The sequence below is a fragment of the Arachis ipaensis genome, chromosome B08, assembly GCF_000816755.2.
Source record: "Arachis ipaensis cultivar K30076 chromosome B08, Araip1.1, whole genome shotgun sequence".
Lineage (NCBI taxonomy): Eukaryota > Viridiplantae > Streptophyta > Magnoliopsida > Fabales > Fabaceae > Arachis > Arachis ipaensis.
In genome coordinates, this window is record NC_029792.2 from 60,455,870 (window position 1) to 60,462,708 (window position 6,839).

General features: G+C 38.9%; 1 long non-coding RNA gene across 1 annotated transcript; it reads right to left on the minus strand.

Moving 5' to 3' along the window:
- Positions 754–1,771, minus strand: LOC110265913. The gene is made up of 2 exons (XR_002352467.1): positions 1,634–1,771; positions 754–1,054 (listed from the first exon to the last, which is right to left on the minus strand). It is a non-coding gene; the product is annotated as an uncharacterized LOC110265913 (long non-coding RNA).

Sequence of the window (6,839 nt, forward strand, 5' to 3'; positions counted from 1 at the left end):
CCAGTTCATCTTTTTCATTATGAACCACTGTCATGCCTCCCTTTTTGGGGACAACTTGGACAGGCTCACCCAGGGGCTATCAGAAATAGGATAAATAATCCCAGCCTCCAGTAACTTGCACTACAAGAAAACACGTCTTTTGCCACGCTTTTAAAGCGTGGCGAAAAGCTGAAAAAAGGGTGGCGATAGCTTTTCGCCACGCTTTTTGTGCTACCGCCACGCTTTTTGCAGCCTATTGCCACGCTTTTTTACAAACTGCCACTTGTAAAAGCGTGGCTGTAGGTGAGAAATACGGCCACGCTTTTAAAGCGTGGCGATAGGTAGAGATATGGTCACACTGTAAAAGCGTGGCAATAGGGCAGATCTGGCCACGCTTTTCAAGCGTGGCAGTAGACCAGATATGGCCACGCTTTGAAAGCGTGGCAACAAGAGCAGATATGCCCACGCTTGTAAAGCGTGGCAAAAACAGGAGATAAGGCCACGCTTTTAAAGCGTGGCAAAAGGGGAGGTACGGCCATGCGTGTAAAGCGTGGCGAAAGCGTGGTAGTAGAAGAGGTATGGCCACGCTTGAAAAGCGTGGCGAAAAAGCTTAGATACAGCCGCGCTTTCTAAGCGCGGCAATAGACAGAGATATGGCCATATGGCCACGTTTTTAAAGCGTGGCAAAAAAGATGGTCAGTAACCTAGTTTCCTTTTTAATCTTCATAAATAAAACCTTACATGAATTCATAGATAATTTTATAATTTAGTCAATGACCAATAATCAAGTAATCCAACTTTCATAAAATTGTCACCAAAATAAGTGTGTGATCACATAACAACATACACTAACAAAATACCAAAAGTGAAAATCATAACTACTCATGAATTCCTAATATATGAATTAGAATTCCTAATCAAAGTCTTCTTCAAAATACCAAAAGTGAAAGTCATAACTTCTCATGAAATTTCCTAATACATGAATTAGAATTCCTAATCAAAGTCTTCTTGTACTTCATGCCAAGATATAAAAATTTCATGTATCATTGCAAGGTAAATTGTTTTGACTTGTGCCCTGCAAAATAAAAAACACAAATGAACAACTACAAATGAAAAATGGATGATGCAGTAAACTTCAGCCCACTAATTTTTCTAACAATCAGATTTGACATCAAACTTAATTTTTGTAACATAAAAAGCATTCTAACAATCAGATTTAATTTTGCTACATATATCCACTAATCTGCACAAGGATTCTCAAAATCTCCTTTAAATTTGATATCAAACAAACAACTTATTGTTCAATAAATAAATCTGATTTATAGCATCAATGAAAACGTCATACATCATTCATGTTCCCTCAGCCAATGTTTGATATTCTATTATTGTCCCATGTATTTGTTTAATCTTGTGCTGTTGAATACTAAAAGTATAGTCATTCTTTTAAACTTCCTCCAGCTCTAACATAACCTAGTTACAAACTATTGGATGGAAAAATCATATTTAAACATTCAACTTGCCTCAGTATTAAGTATTTAAGTTCATTTGCCAAAATAAAACAATTATAATAGCATAATTGTCCTTACTTGTTCAAGAACTAGTTAAATTTACTTGTCCATACAACTTTTTCTTATTCTGAATTCTTGTTCTTTACCTGTGTGTGAGTTGCTATGCCTCTCATCTGAGCTCGACTACCTTGAAGGTTAGCGATCTGCTGCGTAAGCCTTACCAACTGTCGAGCAAGAACTTTAGTTGCAGCCTGAATATTGCACAGGAAAAGAAGAATATATTAGCATGTTTGGCACAATAAATTATCTAGAGACTAGAGAGAAATAACAGTTTTTAATACTTTCAAAACTTTTGATAGAAGGCTATTTCAATATATAAGATGTTTCAAACCAAAAGTAAGCCAATTCGAACACATTCAGATCAACGTGACAGCTTCTCAAGTAATTATGCATAAGAAACCTATGAGAAAACGTGGATCATACCTCGGTGACAAATAATTAAGCACAAATAGTTATCTCGACAAATCCCAAAACATATAATCAATACTTCGATCCTTTGCTTGATAATCAAAACAATACGATCAAACTTTCAACATAAAGTCACAGCAGTACTTAATGAATGGTTGGCTTAGGTTAGGTGATTGCTAATTCATGTCCAAAGAGTTTTGTAGAGAAGCCAAATGGCAATGAAGAGAATGCCAGTTCAATAGGCCATAATTAATAACATCTTTTTAAACAACTATTGGGATTAACAATTTCTCCTTTATTATTTTTTCTTTTTTCATCAACATTCACCACAAACAAAGCGTTTTCAAGAAGCAGTGGCTTAAGAAAGCAGCAAACAAACACACCTGAGTCGCATAAGTCCGCTGAAAAGGGCTCTTCTCTGCATTGAGCTGAAAGAAAAGATTCAAAAGAACAAATTATGCTTCAATTTAGAGAAACTTAAAAACACGATTACTTGATTCACTGCTATCTACGATAGCAAATTTTACCCTAACTATTCTGCAAAATCCTTTTAACTTGATCACACACACACACACACACACAAACTGTTCAACCTTTATGTAAAAACTATGATCGATACCTACATTCCAGTTGCTAACGAATTCTGAAGTAAAAAAATTTATTCACAAAGACTATGTTCGCCACTTAATTAGCTATAATTAAAGAAGCCTAGCAGGATACTGAAATCCAGTAATCTACCGAGTCTCACGAAAATGACAGAATAAGTTAAAAGGAATCAAGTGAGAGATAAGCGAATTAAGCACGATGAGAGTGAAGCAGAAGTCATTCTCAAACAGGAACTACAGCTTCCTCAGATCAACAAGCACACACAAATCATCTTTGAAATAACAATAAAAAACGAAGGAAAGTAATGAAAAACCTAATTATCAAAAGCTAGTAAACGAAACGGCGATCAAAGAGAGAATTGAAGTGAGGAAGGGTTTATGAAAGAGAGAGGGAGAGTACGGACATCTTTGAACTGAAGGAGGCCATAAGGTCACCGAGGTAGGAGACAGTGCGATGAGCGGATTCGATGAGCGGAAGACGAAGATGAAAATTAACAAGATGAAGAAGGGTGAAGGGCTAAGGGCGAGTGACGAAGATTAGTAGTGCGATGAGCGGATTCGATAAGCGGTTTCGAGTGACGAAGGCTAAGGGCGAAGGGCGAAAGGTGAAGGGCGAAGGGCGAAGGGCGAAGGGTTCAGGGCGAAGTGCGAAGGGTGAAGAGTTCAGGGCTAAGACTAATGGGAGGCGCTCTTCCAGGCTTAGGGTTTCGAGTGATTAGGGTTAGTATCTTTGGGTTGGGGACCGGGTTGGGGCCGGGTTGGGAGCCGGGTCAGGGGCCGGGTTAGGGTCAATGGGTTGGAGCCCCTCTCGCCACGCTTTTAAAATGTCACTGTTTTGCTCTAAAGCCACGCTTTTGAAGCGTGGCAGAAAAGAACCTTTTGGCCACGCTTTTAAAGCGTGCCAAAAGCATACTAGGATATGGCCACGCTTTGTAAGCGTGGCCGTAATGAAACCCTGTCGCCACGCTTTCAAAACGTCCTTGTTTCTCTCTATGGCCACGCTTTTGAAGCGTGGCAAAAAAAAGCGTGGCCGTTTCTCTAACCAATTGCCACCCATACAAAAGCGTGGCCGTTGATACTTTTCGCCATGCTTTTGAAGCATGGCAATAAAAAAAGTGGCCAAATCTCTAATCTATTGCCACCCTCATAAAAGCGTGGCCATTGACCACTTTTGGCCACGCTTTTGAAGCGTGGCAAGAAAAAAGCGTGGCCATAGGCCTTTTTTCTTGTAGTGTTGGTGACCTTTTTCTGCACCACTTCCTTCATGGCTAGATTTAACCGCCTCTGTGGTTGAACCACTGGCTTAGCATCATCCTCCAATAGGATCTTGTGCATGCATCTAGTTGGGCTTATGCCCTTAAGGTCACTTATGGACCACCCAAGAGCTGTCTTGTGTGTCCTTAGCACTTGAAGTAGTACTTCCTCTTCATGTGGATTTAAAGCAGAGCTTATGATCACTGGAAAAGTGTCACCTTCTCCCAAAAATACATATTTCAGGGATGGTGGTAATGGTTTGAGCTCGGGTATCGGAGGTTTTTCCTCTTCCTGAGAAATTTCCAGAGGCTCTTTCAATTCCTCTGAATCCTCCAGATCAGGCTGAACAACTTTAAAGATGTCTTCCAGCTCTGATTCTAGACTCTCAGCCATGTTGATTTCCTCTACCAAAGAGTCAATAAGATCAACTTTCATGCAGTCTTTTGGTGTGTCTGGGTGCTGCATGGCCTTGACAGCATTTAACTTGAACTCATCATCATTGACCCTCAAGGTTACTTCCCCCTTTGGACATCAATGAGAGTTTGTCCAGTTGCTAGGAAAGGTCTTCCTAGAATGAGAGTAGCACTCTTGTGCTCCTCCATTTCCAGCACTACAAAGTCAGTGGGAAAGGCGAATGGCCCAACTCTGACAATCATGTCTTCAATCACGCCTGATGGGTATTTAATGGAGCCATCAGCAAGTTGGAGACATATCCTGGTTGGTTTGACTTCTTCAGTTAAACCAAGCTTTCTGATAGTGGATGCAGGTATTAGGTTGATACTTGCCCCAAGGTCACATAAAGCTGTCTTGGTACAATCACCCTCTAATATGCATGGTATCATAAAGCTCCCGGGATCTTTAAGCTTTTCTGGGAAGCTTTTCAGAATGACTGCACTGCATTCTTCAGTGAGGAGAACTTTTTCAGTTTCTCTCCAATCCTTCTTATGACTCAATATCTCTTTCATGAACTTGGCATAAGAGGGTATTTGCTCAAGTGCCTCTGCAAACAGAATCTTTATTTCAAGAGTCCTGAGGTAGTCTGCAAAGCGAGCAAATTGCTTATCCTGCTCCTCTTGGCAGAGTTTTTAAGGATAAGGTATATTGGCTTTGTATTCCTCAACCTTGGTTACTGCAGGTTTATTTCCTACAGAAGTGGTTGCAGAAGCCATTTTAGAAGGGTTGTTATCAGCACTTGTGTGTGTCTGATCCCTCACTGGCATTTGAATGCCAGGGTTAGAAGCTTGATTGGCATTGGATGCCAGCTTCTTACCTGTTTCTGGCATTTGAACGCCAAAACTGAGCTTCCATTGGGCGTTTGACGCCAGCTCCTTGCCTGTTCTTGGCGTTTGAACGCCAGAACTGCGCGTGGGTTGGGCGTTTAATGCCAACCTTGCATCCTTTTCTGCCGTTTGAACGCCAGAGTTGTTCCTCTCTGGGCCCTTACTATCCTCAGAGGGATTTTGGATAATTTTTTGCTCATCCTCTGTCAGTTGTTCTTTTCTTGGCTTTCTGCTGCTCTGAAGTGAGGTATTTAATGTTTTTCCACTTCTTAATTGAACTGCCTGGCACTCTTCTGTTATTTGCTTTGATAACTGCTGTTTTGTCTGATTCAATTGTGCCTCCATATTTTTATTAGCATTTTTAGTGTCTTGTAGCATCTCCTTGAATTCTGCTAGCTGTTTTGTTAGAAAACACAATTGTTGATTGAGTTCAGCAACTTGTTCTAGAGGACCAAGTTCAGTAGACACTGCTTTGGCTTCTTCGTTTATGGAGGACTCACTGCTTATGTACAGATGCTGATTTCTGGCAACTATATCAATAAGCTCTTGAGCCTCTTCAATAGTTTTCTTCATATGTATAGATCCACTAGCTGAGTGGTCTAAGGACATCAGAGCTCCTTCTGTAAGCCCATAGTAGAAGATGTCTAATTGTACCCACTCTGAAAACATTTCAGAGGTGCATTTCCTTAGCATCCCTCTGTACCTCTCCCAGGCATTATAAAGGGATTCGTCATCCTCTTGTTTAAAGCCTTGGATGTCCAGCCTTAGTTGTGTCATCCTTTTTGGAGGAAAATATTGATTCAAGAATTTGTCTGATAACTGTTTCCATGTCCTTATGCTTGCTGTGGGTTGGTTATTTAACCACCTTTTAGCTTGATCTTTTACAGCAAACGAAAACAGTAACAGTCTGTATACATCCTAATCTACCTCCTTGTCACGTACTGTGTCAGCAATTTGTAAGAATTGTGCCAGAAACTCAGTAGGTTCTTCCTGTGGAAGACCGGAATACTGGCAGTTTTGCTGCACCATGACAATGAGCTGAGGATTTAGCTCAAAACTGCCTGCTTTGATGGGGGTATACAGATACTACTCTCATATGCAGCAGTAGTGGGATTAGCATATGATCCCAGAGTCCTTCTGGACTGTTCATTTCCACTTAGATCCATGATGGATAAAATGAAATTGATGTGAATTGCAAAGAAGATATATTTTTGTTTTTATTTTATTGAAGTAGAACAAACCAAATTATTAAGATAAATAAAAATAATAAGATAAAATAAAATAAAATAATTAGAAATTAAAATGTAAATTTCGAAAACCAAGGGAAAAATAAATTTGAAAATGAAAATAATTGCTTAATTGAAAAGATTTGAAAAACTCTGGATATGATTTTTGAAAAAGATTTTGAATTTTGAAAGGATTTGATTTTAAAATAAAAATCTGAATTTTTAAGAGTAATTTTCGAAAATTAAATTTAGAATAAAGAGAAAAGATATTTTTGAAATTAATGAGAAAAGAGAAAAACAATAAAATGACACAAGACTTAAAATTTTTATATCTAATGCTCATTATTTTCGAAAATTTGGAGGAAAAACACCAAAGAACACCAAACTTAAAAATTTTAAGATCAAAACACAAAGAAGCCTCAAGAACACTTTGAAGACTCCAAAGAATATAAAAAGAACACCAAACTTAAAACTTTTAGAAAACTAAAAATAAGTTTTCGAAAATAAAAAAAATAACAA